The 15,741-nt window shown below is 37.5% G+C and overlaps 1 protein-coding gene across 1 annotated transcript in view; it reads right to left on the bottom strand.

Annotated features, from left to right (window-relative positions):
• DOCK9 (dedicator of cytokinesis 9) overlaps positions 1-15,741 on the bottom strand; it is a 356,201-nt gene that overhangs the window by 185,835 nt on the left and 154,625 nt on the right. The window lies entirely within an intron of this gene.

The following is a 15,741-nucleotide window of genomic DNA, read 5'->3' as shown; positions in this document are numbered from 1 at the left end:
TATAGAGAGAGAGAGAGAGAGAGAGAGAGAGAGAGAGAGAGAGAGAGAGCGCTTTAGATCATTTGGTGCCAGTGGTTTTATATTTGATTTTATTCCTCATTTTCTTTGTTTTCTTGATAGTTATTATAAAAAGTTATTTTAAAAAATAGATTCTGAATATCTACCTTACATAGTTGTTGTCAGGAAATGTCTTTGTAAACTTTAAAGACAGGCACAGTCAGTCAATAAACATTTATTAAATATCTGCTCTATGCCAGTCCCTGTGTAGAAATCAAGAAAGGCAAAAGGCAGTCTGTGTTCTGAAGGAGCTCAGGGTCTAATGGGGGAGACAGTATTCAAACAATTATGTACAGACAAGTTATAAACAGGATATATTGGAAATAATGAACAAAGAGAAGGCACTGGAATTAAGGAGGATAAGGAAGGGCTTCCTATTAGAAAGTGAGGTTTTAGCTGGGACCATAAGGAAGTCAAGAGTCGGAGATGAGGAGGAAAGCCTTCCAGGCATGGGGGATATTCTAGAGACTTGAAATTTCTTTGGTTTAGGGTTTCCTCTGCCAAGCAGGTCAGTGTCTTCTCTCTCAATCCATAGTCTTAGGGAATTGCCTAAGAACTGAGAGGCTGTCACTAGTCCAGAGTCACAGAGCCAGTATAGGCAGAGATTGGACTTAAACCAGAACCTGGAGAACCTTATACACAGTAACTGAAATATTGTGGGAAGATCAAACATGATAGGCTTTGATACTAACAGCAATACAATGATCCAAGACAATTCTGAGGAACTTGTGAAAAAGAATGCTATCCATCTCCAGAGAAAGAACTGTGGGAGTAGAAATGCAGATGAAAACATATGATTTATCCCTTGTTTATTTGTATATAGAATTTGGGGTTTTGGTTTTATAGGATTACTCTTTTACAAAAATGAATAATATGGAAATGAGTTTTGAGTGAGAATACATGTATAACCCAGTGGAATTGTTTGTCAGCTCCAGGAGTGGAAAGGGAAGATGGGAAGGAGACAACATGAATCATGTAACCCTGGAAAACTTATGTGGAAATTTGTTACTGAAATAAAATGAAGATAAAATTTTTAAAAATAAAATTACAACAACAAAAAAAAAGGATTGGACAGAAACCAAGTCTTCCTGACTGAGGTTGACTCTCTATCTACTATGCAACATTGTCTTTAAAGAAACTCTAGCTAACTGTCTTCTTTCTCCTATTTATAATCTCCCAGAGGGCAGGGACAACATCCTCTACATCTTTAGTGGATCTCAGAGTACTTAGCAAAGGGTTTTGGATTGCACCTTAAGTGTTTCATAAATGATGGTTGAATAAAACTATCTCCCTTCACTTTCCCCAATGAAGCCCTTTTTGTCTAACTAAAATTCTAAAGAAAAGTTCTTCACCAAGAAAGTTTTTTGAATAAATGTATAGTCTTTATTTAATACTGCAGATGCAAGAGGTTTAGCCAACTGTATCCCATGTTGCATATCTCCCATATTCCCTTCCTACATTTGTTCACATTAAAAAATCAGAACTATGTACCTCAATAGGGAAAAACAAATTTGGTTCTAGAAAATAATGAAATCCCTTTTGAAAGCATTAATGGAAAATAGCATGTTTATAATAAAAATATTAATACATTCTTCTAATCAAATGGCCACAAATTCAATGTGAAGATAAAAAGTCTATGTCTGGGGGTTTGTAGTTCACAAGATAACAAAATTCTGATACTATTGTCATCTCTTCCCCTCAGCCTCAAGTATTGTTGTCACTTCTGCAATGGACAATTGCTAAAGTTCTGACAATTTAGTTGTTTTGGTTTGGTTTTCTTGGCAACTAAGAATTGAAAAAGTAACCCTTCTGGTTTCAAATCCTTTTTTTTTTTTAAATTTGTTCCTTCCACTGAATTTTTTTCAAGAAAATTTCACTCATTAAGTCTGTACAATTTGATATCTTAATCTGGTCAGAGAGATCCAGTACACAAAGCTACGGAACAAAAAGTCCAGCAACAGAGAAGCTGCTTCTTCTCTACTTGAATACATAGCTGCCTGGCAACCAATTCCCATCTGAAAATGGGCAAAAAGTAAAAAAAAAAAAAAAAAAAGACTAGGCTGTATGCATGTCAAAAAATTTACTCTTGGTACAAAGGCTTTTAAAACATTCCTTTAATGATTGAATCATAACTTTAAAAAAAAACCTTATTTTCCATCTTGGACTCAATACTGTGTATTCCTTCCAAGGGGGAAGAGTGATAAGGGCTAGACAAATAGGGTTGTGACTTGCCCAACATCAAACAGCTAAGAAGTGTCTGAGGCTAGTTTTGAACCCAGAATACGGCTCTCAATCCATTAAGCCACCAAGCTACCCTCAATAACTTCTTTATTAGGAATTTGCAACAGGAGAAAACTATTTTTTGAGTCCAGGAAAATATCCATTGTTGACCACAGCCAGTTATTAGAATTAAGCAAAATCACACAAAGAAGAAAGGGGGTGCCAAATGGTCCTACTGGTGACAGGTGCCAAATACTGGATAAGAGACTATTGCTCAAGTCCCATTCAGTACAAGGTTACCTATTTTATAAAGGTAACCTGTCACAAAACTCTTTAAACTGGAGATACTACTCCTCATTGAATTTCTGTTAGTGTGGAAAATCAAAAACTGTTTTCATCATTAAAAATGGATGACATATTTTGGAAAGATTCCCAAAATCTTAATAAAGAATATTTCTTTATCAAGTTAAATAACTGGTGAACTATACTGAGAAGATGTGGGAGAATATAAAGGAATTTTTTTTTGAAACAGTAAAACACAACTGATGAGTAATGTCTATCAGGTAAGACGATGAAATAAAAATATAAAATAAGGAAATAGTTGTGGGATCATAGATATGGAGCCTGAAAGGTCCCCAGAGGGCTATCAAGACTAACTCTATCCTTTTAGAGAACAGGATACAGCAGCCCAATGAGAGTGCTTTGCCTAAAGCAGCACAGGTAGTTAAGCATTAGATAGTAATAACTTTTGTGTTGTTCAGTGACTTCAGTCATTTCTGACTCTTCGTGACACCACCTGGGGTTTTCTTGGCAAAGATACTGGAGTGGTTTGTCATTTCCTACTCCAGCTCATTTTATAGATGAGGAAACTGAGGCAAACAAGGTGAAGCGACTTGGCCAGGGTCACACAGCTAGGAAATATCTGAGATCAGATTAGACTTTAGCAAGATGAGTTTTCCTAACTTCTCATTCCTCTGTTACACCTAGCTGTTCCAATAATAATAGAAATAACAGAGTCTGCAAGATCTTTACAAATATTATTTCAGAGGGCAGCTGGGTGGCTCAGTGGATAGGGAGCAAGGTCTAGAGATGGGAGATCCTGGGTTCAAATCTGGCCAAGTCATTTAACCCCAATTACCTTGCCCTTACTGCTCTTTATTGGTTCTAAGACAGAAGGTAAGGGTTTAAAAATAGATGTTATCTCAGCAGCAGCAGCTAGGATAGATTAGAATAGGGAGAGTCTTAGGTCCTATAAACCAATTAGGAGGTTATTGCATTATTCTAGGGTAGAGATAATGAGGCCTGAATTAAGGAAGTAGTTCTTGGAGTGGAGAAAAGAGATTGGGAAGCAAAATCTGAACATTGGTCTTCTTTACAAGGTCAGCACACTTATTACTTTATACTTTCTGGTCAAATCAACCATAAAAACTAGATAAATATTATTCTTTATAAGTTAAATATTCAAATCTGTGCTCTTTAAATTGAGGAACTATTGAAATTAAAAACTCTACGTCTCATCTCAACAAATAAAGTAATTAAAGATATTAAATTACAGTATAAATGAACTTTTCAACCGAAGGGACCATCGCAAGGACTATCTGACAATTCTGGTCCAATTGCTAAGACAGAGGTGTCAAACATAGCCAGCTCTATATACTTCTCAAGTGTGGTCCAAATTAGATTAAAAAGTAATTGGGAAAGGATGCAGCTAGGTGGCTCAATGGATAGAGAGCCAGGTCTGTAGATAGGAGGTTCAAATCTAGTCTCAGATATTTCCTAGCTGTGTGACCCTGGCCAAGTCACTTAATCCCCATTACTTAGCCTTTACCACTCTTCTTCTATCTTGGAACCAAAACACAGTATTAATTCTAAGATGGAAGGTAAGGTTTGTTTTTAATATAATTGGGAAATATTTAACAAACTAAAAAAAATACAATTTAACATATATAATATTCTAATTTTAAATTAAATCAATATGCCATAAGTAGGGACACTGATGCATGGATGGGTTAGTGATCCCTTTTCTATTTGAGTTTAACACCACCAGTCTAAGAAACAACTGAAAGTGGCTTAAATAGGAATGGGAACTATTTTTTCTAATGTGGGTTGCCAACCAAAAGCCATATTAAAAAATCAACTTACTCAACTAGGTGACATAGTGCCAAGACTAAAGTCAGACCCATCTTCTGAATTCAAATTTGGCCTCAGACACTTATTAGCTATGTGACTCCAAATGAAGTTTTCTTGGCAAAGATACTGGAATGATTTGCCACTTTTCTTCTCCGCCTCATTTTACAGATGAGAAAACTGAGGCAGATCACATTGCTAGTAAGACTCTGAGGCTAGATTTGCTTTAAAGAAGAACAGTTTTCCTATAAATCCAATCTGTACTCCTGTTTAGATCACCAAGATTTCCAAAAATATCCACATAAAACCTAAAACTTTTTTGGCTTGCTACCTTTTAAAAAAAAAGGGGAGGGGGAGCTGGGTAGCTCAGTGGAGTGAGAGTCAGGCCTAGAAATGGGAGGTCCTAGGTTCAAACCAGGCCTCAGCCACTTCCCAGCTGTGTGACCCTGGGCAAGTCACTTGACCCCCATTGCCCACCCTTACCAATCTTCCACCTATGAGACAATACACCGAAGTACAAGGGTTTTAAAAAAAAAAAGATTTTATCACATCAGGCACCCAGAGAGCATTTTTATTGAGTACCCATGACATGGTCAGCAGTGTGTTAAAGCATGAGAGATCACTACAGCTTCTACATCTGAACTCTTAGCTCCTCCTTCTTCCTTCTCCCTCTTTATCATTCCCCATCCTAGATAAGGCATTCTTCAAGGTTCTCTCTTCAACCTTCTTCCTCTTTGATTCTGCTCCTCCTCAGAGCTTTGAGAATGCAATCTTTGCAAAGCGTGGTGGGTAGAGGAGAGGCATGGATGTGGAACACTACATTTAATGTCAGAACTGGTTCATGTATTTGTTAGTTCTGCTGAACTAATTTTATTTTATTCTTTGTTTTTTATTATTTGTAAAAGATAGCTCTCTGGGTGGGGTAAATATTAATGTAAGCGATATAAAAACAAAAGCAATCAATAAAAAAATTTTTTAAATAACAAAATTTTACCCTTTCTCGGTGACTGTACCATAGATTTCACTTTTGTTGTTTATACAAACACCAAGCCAAGTTTGAGTCTTGGTCAAAGACTCTATCACAGATCCTGGATCATGCTCTATTCTTGTATTATAAAAAAGAATAAAGTGTTAGTCTAACAGGCCTACTTACAACTTTGGAGGCACAAAATGCTAAAGCAGCTTTTTTTCCAACTAAGTTTAATTAATCATGTATTTACTAAGCACCTACTGAACGCTAAATCCTAGGGTTACTAGGACAAAAAGTTTGTAAATAGAGCAGAGAATAAAGGAAATTGATAAAATTAAAATAAACAAACTGATCTAATTAAATAAATAAAATGTTGCTGCTACACATCAATCAATATTTATTAAACCCCTACTATTTGCCAGGCATTGTCTCAAGAACTGTGGGTACAAACAAACAAACAAAAAAAAAAGACAAAAGACAGTTCCTACCTTTATCAGAGTAAACAAAAACACACAAAGCTTAGGAGAGATGAAGGCTAATGGACCAAAAAGGGAAGAATATCCAATAAAGAGTGGTGAGGAGGTAAGCCCAAGGGATAAGAAGGAAGAGGAGGAGGAAGGGGAGGAGGCAAGAAAGATAGAGGATACTGATATTTCTCTTATTTCAAAGGGCTTTACATACATCATCCATTCGAACCTCCCAATAACCCTAGAAGGTAAACATACCAGGCATTTTTGTCCTCGTTTTAACACATGGGAAAAAAATGGGGTTTATAGAGAATACACTTGCCCACAATCACACAGCTGGTAATGTTAGGGGCAGAAAGTGAATCGAGGTCCCTCCTGACTACTTTCTGACACTCTTTCTCATTACAACCTGCTTGCCAAGTGTATAGACAGGAGATACATTCAGTATCCCAAGAGTGGTCTGGGAGGGAACTTAGTTGCAAAGGGTCAAAGACTTGGCTTTGAAGGAGTGTCACTGCAACATTCTAAAGAGAAAACCAATGTGATCAAAGGGAGAGATGAGAAGGATAACTTGGAGCCTTGATAAAAGGAACACCAAAGCTTAAGGGACCAGTGTCCTTAGTTGAAGGTCAAATATTTACAAACACAATCCAACCCACCAGCCCCGCCACTCACTACTTCCTGAAAAAAAGACCAACAGCACACTGAACCCTCAGTGCCCTGAGCACACTAGAGCTTTGAAAGCACCCAAAGAGGATGATTCTAAAATGTTCTGCCAATTAATTACTCTTTTTATAATCTTTGACTTCTCTCCAACTATCATTCATTTCTCCTTTCGAATCTATTTGCTGCTTTTGGTCTGGCTAAATGGTATTTGTGAGGATAAAATGTCCAGATTCTAAATGAAATCAATCTCCAGGGAATTATCACAACTCTGGGAAAACTACAGACTCCCTCTGACAACAGCAGACTCAAGCTACGTCCACCACGTTCAACCATCCTGGCTGTCCCATATCGATCGGAAATGCAGATCGATAGTTATGATTTACTCATCTCCTTAATCAAAATCCTTCAGACTTACCTGTTCTTCTGATAGACTCACTGTTTATAAGACATCAGCATCTTCCCTTTACTTCCCCCCATCTCCCATCACCCAGTAAGGCAGAGTCAGGCTGAAAATGCTAATACTCTTGTTTTCAACTCAGTTCAGTAAGTCATGGAATTCTTCCACATGCAAGGCTCTGTAGATACAAAGACAAAATAAAACTGTCCTTTCCTGTGATGTCCTTTCATCCTTTGAGTGGAAAGAGGAATGATCATCTATAACAGTGATTCCCAATGTGGCTGGTGGGTACTGCAGCAATCCAGGGTGGCGGTGATGGCCACAGATACACTTATCTTTCCTATTAATTGCTATTAAAATTTAAAAAAAATTAATTTCCAGGGGGTAAGTAATATTTTTTTCTGGAAAGGGGGTGGTAGGCCAAAAAAGTTTGGGAACCACTGATCTATAAGCAAAAAGGAGCTGGCAAAAATAATGGAGATTTGCTTTAAAACATAAGAAGGAATAAATTTTCATCTCTTACACAGAGCTACGAATTTCATTTGATCCTTTCATGGAACTACAAATTCAACTGGGCTTTTGGAGCTGGGGCAATATTCCTCACTATTTCAAATTAGAAAACTTTTTCTTATTTTACATGGAAACAATACAAGTTAGAATTACCACTGAGCTAGTGGGCACCCAAACTGTGATCAAATAAAGAGAATTACAAGGCTTCTGAAAGTAGCTACAGATGGTGATGAGCCCATGGTGTCTGACTTAATTAATGTCAGCCTGACATGACTGCATGTATATACTCTTTGGGTTTTTTTTTAATGGATTTACTCTCAATAATTCTAGGGGTTCCAAGTTTTCAAGAGTGGCTGCCTCTGGATAAGAAATTTCTTCTCCAAATCATGAACATTCAAGTCATGGAGTTGGGAGAGGGTTAAGGAGAAGAACATTGGAAAAGGTACCTTCTTTCCTCCAACCCCCACATCCTGAGTGAGCACAGAAGCAAGGAGGAGAGGCAGATACTATGGTTTAATATTGTATTTGAATCCTTTGTGCCTTGCACAAAATAAAGATTTAATAAATTCTTTTTGATTGACCAAGTACTAACTTGACTCTAAACATGTCCCCTTCCATATACTCAATTCATTCAAAATCAGATAGGGAATGGAGACCCATGTTGCAAAGGATAATGAAGCTAAAGACCAAGAATCACTAAAATTCTATTCTTGACAGGGCCATAGAGAAAAAATATCTCCTTCCAACCTGAAGATGTATATTTTCTTTTTTTTCCCCTTTTTTCCTTCTTTTTAAGACTCAGAACTTCCAAAAACTGAGGAAAGGTTGACAATAAAAATGCAATACTACCAGTCATTGCAATTGTTCTTTGTTGGACTGGAGGAGGAAGGGGGGGAAAGATGGATCAAAAATCTCATAACTCCTATTTATAAGCAATCTTTTTTTAAAAGGAAAAAAATTATTCATGTCCTCAAGTAAAAATTATATTTTTAACTTTTGAATTTTAAAGGGGAAAAGGGAGGAAATACTCAATATAGACCACTAGACTGGATTTAGAAGCAGTCTCGAATCTCTTTTCCTGGACACTAAACCACAACAAGTCAGGGATTTCTGAGAATGTTTCAAAAAAATGTGAAATGAACACCATACTCTCTAGACAACTAAATATATTTCTCTTCGCACTATAAAAAATTCTATTGTGTGCAAAACAGACTAGCCCGGGGAATAACATGACTACAAGGAGTTTTTTTGATTAAATTTATTTTTCAGTTAAGAAGAATTTATTTTCTCTCTCCCACTTCACCTCTCAACTACTGAGAAAGAAAGAAAAAAAAAGAAAAGAAAGGAAAACCCTTTTATTATAAATGCACTTCCAAGCCCCAGCAAATTCACGCAATGGCCAACATGATTTTTTCTCTTATAAATATCAATGTGTTGAATCCGTTTTTAAGCAATACCACAAAAGCTGCCAATACGTTGTCATTGAGAAGCAGAGTGATGCAGTAGATAAAGGGCCAGCTTTGGAGTCCAAAAGACTTGTGTTTAAGTCCTACTCTGTGATCCATATTAGCTGCATTAACTTAAAAGAGTTGACTTAGCTTCTCTTTACCCCAGAAAGCTCTTCACAACTGTAAAGTTATAAAGGAGTTGCTGATCTACAACTATAGAGAGAGTTTCCACACCAAAAACTCCTTATATGGATGAAATTGCAGTTCCAGGGAAGATGAGGGAGAGGAATTAAGAATCAGTTGAACAACAAACATTTTCCAGTGCCTGATATGACAAGCCTCTAGTTCTAGAAACAAATACAAAAGCAGGATGTGATCCCTGTCTTTAGGAAACAGATTTACTGGGGCACTATAGTTTGACAGGGAAGTAAATATTATATGTATCTGAATATATGTTATACACACACACACATATATATATATGAAAATGTAAACATATATGAAATGTGTGATCAGTAAATAAAAGATAACTAAATATTACATGTCTGTTGCATATAACGTGTTACATGTATGTATGTTACATTGTGAAAATTCAAAATAATTTTGGGAGAGGACCAACAAAGAGGGAAAGGAACAAGCACTTATTAAGCACTTACTTTGTGCCAGGCACTGTTCTAAGCACATTATAAATATTATTTCATTCCATCCTCACCATATCTCTGGGAAGTAGGCATTCATTGACTCCATTTTACAGGGGAGGAAATTGAGGCAAACAGAAGTGGCTCCCCTAAGATCACATGAATAATGAATGCCTGATGATGGATTTGAACTCAGCTCTTCCCTACTCCTGACCCACTACTCTATCCCCTGTTCCACCTAGCTGCCTCAATGAAGCTGAACAAAAAGACCTCTAGAAGAAGGCAGTATCTACACTTGACTCTAAAGGGAGCCAAGGGTTCCAAAAAATTGGAGTCAAGAGCCAGAGCCTTTTAGGCACAGGAGGACAATCTGTGCATGAACACAAAAGTAGGTAGTTTGGCTGGGCCATTGGGGAATGAGAAAACTCTCATCCTTCTGTCTGCAAAGGTGCACTGGAGCTAGACTGTAAAGAGCTTTAGAAGTCGAGGAGTTGTATTTATTCTAGCAGCAATGGAGAGCCACTAATCTATCTTAAGCATGAGAATTACCTGGTCAGATCTGTACTGAAAGAATATCTATTTGGCATGTGCAAGAAGGTAATCAAAAACTTTTTTCTTAAAAAATATCAATTTGATGAGGTAAAAACTATTTTTTAGACAGTGTACCAATTTCTACTTCAAAAGTGAATATGAAGTAAGTCATCCTGATGAAAACTTGTCAGGGTAATAGTATCTGGAACAAAAACACAGGGAAAATATCACAAATAACAATTAAGAATTAAACTAAAACATTTCAAATCTAGCCTCAGACACTTCTTAGCTGTGTGACCCTGAGTAAGTCATTTAATCCCCCACTGCCTAGCCCTTACCTCTCCTCTTCTGCCTTGGAACCAATACACAGTATCGAATCTAAGGTGGAAGTTATGGGTTTTTTAAAAAAAAAAAGAATTAAACTAAATTAGCATGTTCAACTGAGCCGTGACTCCTATAAGGAGCTGCTTGTAATTGTCAGCTGTGTCCAACTGGGATGCAGCTGAGAATACTAATGAAGAAAAGTGAGACAAGACAGAGCTATGGATGGGAGAATTACTGCACGCCTTGTGCCGTGGAGTCACATGAGAGCAGAGTGGAATTGTAGTAATTCTCTCAAAACACAGGGCTTTGAGTGTCTTCTGGCTATTATGAAATAGCAAGGATGGGAGAGCAGAAGGGAAGGGAGGGACAGGAAGGAGAGAGTAGTGCTGGGCAAGAGGAGAGAACATATCAAGAAAGCACAGATCTGATTCAATCCTTTTAATTAATTAATCAAATTCCCTGCTGCCTACTGGATAAAGTAAGTTCCCAATCTACTTAGCCAGATTCATCTCACATTATCTCCCTTCAGGTGCTCAATGTTCTAGTCAGAGCATCCTAACACCATTCTCCAAAGACATCCATAATTGACTTCCTCTGTGCCTTTGCTTCCTGAGGGTGAGAATGCCCTTCCCCATCCACATCTCTAGAAGTTAAAATCTTTCCCCCGAACCTTCAAGTCCCAACTCTGATATCCCATCCTCCAAGGAGCCCTCATAATCTCAGACAAAAGAGATCTCTCTCCCTTTCCAGAGCGCTCACAGAACTTTTTACCTCTCAAACCCTTTTACTCTCTACTTTGTATTATCTTCATCTATCTTTTTTTTTCTTCCCTTACCACACTGTTGGCTCCTTTAGGGAAAGAACCATTCTCCACCCAGCAAGGGATTGTTGTTATTATTGTTCAATTGTTTTAGTCTTGGCCAACTCTTCATGACCTCATTTGGGGTTTTCTAGGCAAAGATATTGGAGTAGTTTGCCTTTTCCTTCTCCAGCTCATTTTACACATAAGGAAACTGAGGCAAAGAGGGCTAAATGACTTTGCCCAGGATCATGCAATGTGTTATTGGAAATATTGGGGTCCTTGAACTACATTTCCCATGAGCCCAGTGGCTTCCTGTTGATACGCAATGACGTAGATAGAGGGATAAAACTGAGGGGCTGGCATTTCACTTCTTCTTTGCTTTCTATTCACCATGGTGGCAGCAGGGAATAGCACGCCTTTTAAAATGACTAAGCTTGGGGGCAGCTGGGTGGCTCAGTGGATTGAGAGTCAGGCCCAAAGAGGGGAGGTCCTGGGTTCAAATCTGGCCTCAGACACTTCCTCGCTGTGTGACCCTGGGCAAGTCACTTAGCCCCCATTGCCTATTAAAAATAAATGAATGAATGAATGAAGAAATAAATGAACTGACTAAGCTAGCATGGCACGTGGCTTTATCTTCTAGTGGCTGCTAATAAATCTTACAAAAGCCATATATTTTTAAAGTTATCCTTTATATATTCATTTTATTTTTTACAATAGCTAGGAAGCATCAGAAGTCAAATTTGAACTTGGGTCTTTCTGACTTTAGACCCAGCACTCTATCCACTGCACCACCCAAATGCCCTTTACTGCATACACTTCATCTGTAGTCAGAAGTTTAAAAAAAATTTTTTATTAAATATAGTTAGCAAATGTGCCTAAAGTATGGGCAAATAAAGACGACATTATAAATTCTGTTTTTCATTTTCTTTTTTTTTTTAAACCCTCACCTTCTGTCTTAGAATCAATACTAAGTACCAGTTCCAAGGCTAGGCAACTGAGGTTAAGTGATTTGCCCAGGGTCACACAGCTGGAAAGTGTCTGAAGTCACATTTGAACCCAGGACCTCCTAACTCCAGAACTGGTTCTCTATCCACTGAGCCACCTGGCTACGCCTGTTTTTCATTTTCTATATGAGGAAGGAAATGCAGAGTTTTTAAGATTCATTGCATTCCTGATCCATACCACTATAATATCTTTTCTTTTCCATAAGGTGCTTCTGTTAGTATTATGGCCTGAAGAAGGTTGTCATACTGAGATTTGAGATTACCTTCAATTTGAGATTACTTGAGTGAAAAATTAGATAGTGACTTTAGCTAAGTAGAAATCCATTTAGCCAAATTCTCTAAATCACTTTGTTTACTTACAACTAACTAGAAAACTACCATTTTGACTGAAGGGGTTGATCAGTTCAATCAAACAAAAAAAAAATTTTCCCCCACAAAGACCTGACTAACAGGTTTAACTAGTAAATTAAATCTAAGAAGTCAGTTGGGTTTGACCTTGAAAGGCACAATTAGGTGCCATGATCAAGCCAAAAGGAGGCAGGTTTAGGGGTTTTTGTATAAGGGAAAACTTCCTAACAGTTAAGAGTTGGCCAAAACTGGAATGGGCTGACTTGAGAGGTTGTGGGATCCCCTCCACTAGAGACCTTTTAGAAGAAGCTGGATGAATTCTTGCCTGTTCCTTTGGAGAGGAGGGTTCTTACCCAGGTATGGTCTTGACTAGATGGTCTCTGAGATTTCTTCCAATTCTGAGATTAGGGATATATGAGTATTTTTTTTTATTTTTACTGATATTTTATAGAAGTAACATAAAATATAAGTTTAACATCAAGAAGCCAAGGATTCACATTCTGTCCAATTAGCAGAGTGACCAACCTCTACAGTCATCAAGCAATTCTTTTGGGTTTGTCTATTAAATTAAAGAAAGGGTGCTTTCTGTATGGGCAGAGGGAGTTGAGTTCCCTTTCAGGAAATTCTCCCCACTAATAAATCACAGATCCTTTGTGTATTTACATACCAACACCTATGAAGCAACCTCTGAAAAGTTGATAATGAAGGAGCTATATAATTAAAGTAAAAAGTTCTCTAAGAAAGAATGGAGGAGAGGCAGTCTTGAAAACAATTATTAACTTTAAGACGATATTCTAAAAAGAGCTTAGGAAGAGCTCCATAATATATAACTGGTGAATGAAAGTTTATGTAACTTATTAGATAGATCAGTGTTGATCACTGAAAGTCATGGGGAATCTTCCACATAATTGTTTATGTTTTAAATAAATATTTTCCTGATGCTGCTTTTTAAAGCTTCACTATCACTTCCCTATGACCCCATGAATTCCCTAAACTCCACCAAATCTCCTTTTAAAGAAGAACAGTTAACTAAAACAAATCAACATACTGGTCATGTCCAGTAACCCATGCTTTATCCCACACCTATAGTCCACTCTGTCAAGGAGAGGAAGTCAGCCCTTAGAAATCAGAAAGAATAACTCCTTTTATCACAGTTCTGGTGTCACTCACTGTTGTTTTTCTTTTACGTTATTGTGGTCACTAATGCAATTTTTAAATATATGCATATCTAGAAAGATAGAAACTGCCACCATTCAGAAATTACAGAAGGGAAAGTTTCTACCAGGAACTCCTATTTTTACTACCCAAGAAACCAATATAGTACAGGAACAAGATGGATGTATTAGAAAAAAAATAACACAGATATTACTATAATACACTTTGGACCAAAGACTCTTAAAAAAAAAGGTAAAACTTATTTCAAGATGAAATATTTCTTCCTCTTCAATATTATTTGATTCTAAACAAATAAAAAAGTACCCTAGTTAAAAAATTAAGTACTTAGCAGCAATGCAATAATCCAGGACAACTCTGAGGGACTTATGAGAAAGAACGCTACCCACATTCAGAGGAAGAACTATGGGAGCAGAAATACAAAAGAAAAACAACTGCTTGATCACATGGGTCGATGGGGATATGATTGGGGATGTAGACTCTAAGCGATCACCCTACTGCAAATACTAATAATATGAAAATAGGTTTTGATTAATGATACATGTAAAACCCAGTGGAATTGTGCATTGGCTATGGGAAGTGTTGTGAGGAAGATTAGGTAGTTATTGATTAGGTATTAAGGTTGACTTAGCAGGAAGGAGCTGGAGCTGGGAATTCCAGGATAGAATGAAGGAGGAGGAAGTGTGTGTGTGCCCTGAGAGAGGACTCCATTAGTGGTGGGCAAAAACTGTTGCCAGCCTGGGAGATCTCAGAGCAAAGGACACCCTGCTTCCTGATTTTCCTCTGGGATCCTGAGTGGTGGCATCTAGTAAAGAGAGAAGATCAACAGTCCTGTGCCAAGGAAAAGGAGAAGTTTGAGATCTGGTGGACAGCGTTTCAAGCAAACCCTTCCTACTTGGTACCTGACTACCTTGGCTCTTGGCATCCAGAATCATCAGTGGATTGCAGTGAGAATCCCAAAGCCACATCAGCCCCTAGCTGTGCTGCTCAAGTCTGGGAGGTCCAGACTGAGGCAGTCACTCAAAGACTCCATTACAGCTCCTTGGGCTCTGTCAGTTTAGATTGCTAAGTTAGTGTAGAAATAAGTCTTTCTTTCCCTGTGGGTTTTGTCATTAGATTTAAGGTTTTAGAGTAGACATCCCTATCCCACCTTTTAATTGTTCATAACTAAACCCAGTTATATCCTGTTACCTTGTCTGTTGGATTCAAAGCCTCTGGCCCAGGGTGACAGTTGGTCAACTGTCCTTTTCAGTTAGGAGCAGCTTGGCTGTTCTGGTCTCCATGTCCAGGTCTAGTCTCTCATAAACCCCAGTGTGTGTACCCACAATCACCTAGTTTTTATTATATATCCCTGGTGTCCTCATTACCCTTACTTATATTTCCTACAGAAGGGGTAGGATGAGGGGAGGGAAAGAACATGAATCATGGAACCATGAAAAAAAATTTATTAATAAAAAAATTAAAATTAAAATTAAAAGTTAAGTACTGTGCACAGTGAGGTGGCTCAGTGGTTTGAGAGGCAGTCCCAGAGATGGGAGGTCCTGGGTTCAAATCTAGCTTCAGACATTTCCTAGCTGTGTGACTGTGGGCAAGTCACTTAACCCTCATTGCCTGGCCCTTACCTTTCTTCTGCCTTAGAAGCAATACACAATGTTGATATTAAGGCAAAAAATATAGGTTTAAAAAAATCAAGTGTTTTATTCATACTATCAGGCATTATATAATACTATATATAATACATAATAAAAATAAATACAGTTTAGCACTTATTACATTATGCAAAGTATTTTTTTGTGGTAAGGGTGATGATATAAAGACAAGTAAAATGTGGTTCAGGAATTCAAGAAACCTAGAAATCATAATAAGAGTTCATTAAAATAAGGACACATTTTGGAGGCATCCTGGAATGCAGAAATGAGTACTGATGTGAGGTTAGAGGGTGTAGATTCAATTTTTCTTTAATTTTTCACTTAATTATGTTTTCCAATTGACAAGATTTGTTTCTCTCCCTCCTAATTGTCCCACCAAGTGAACATGTTAAAAAGAAAGAAAGAAAAAA

Source organism: Gracilinanus agilis, chromosome 3 (genome assembly GCF_016433145.1).
Source record: "Gracilinanus agilis isolate LMUSP501 chromosome 3, AgileGrace, whole genome shotgun sequence".
NCBI classification, from domain to species: Eukaryota; Metazoa; Chordata; class Mammalia; order Didelphimorphia; family Didelphidae; genus Gracilinanus; species Gracilinanus agilis.
The sequence above is the reverse complement of the archived record's forward strand: the minus strand, read 5'-3'. Positions and strand labels throughout refer to the sequence as shown.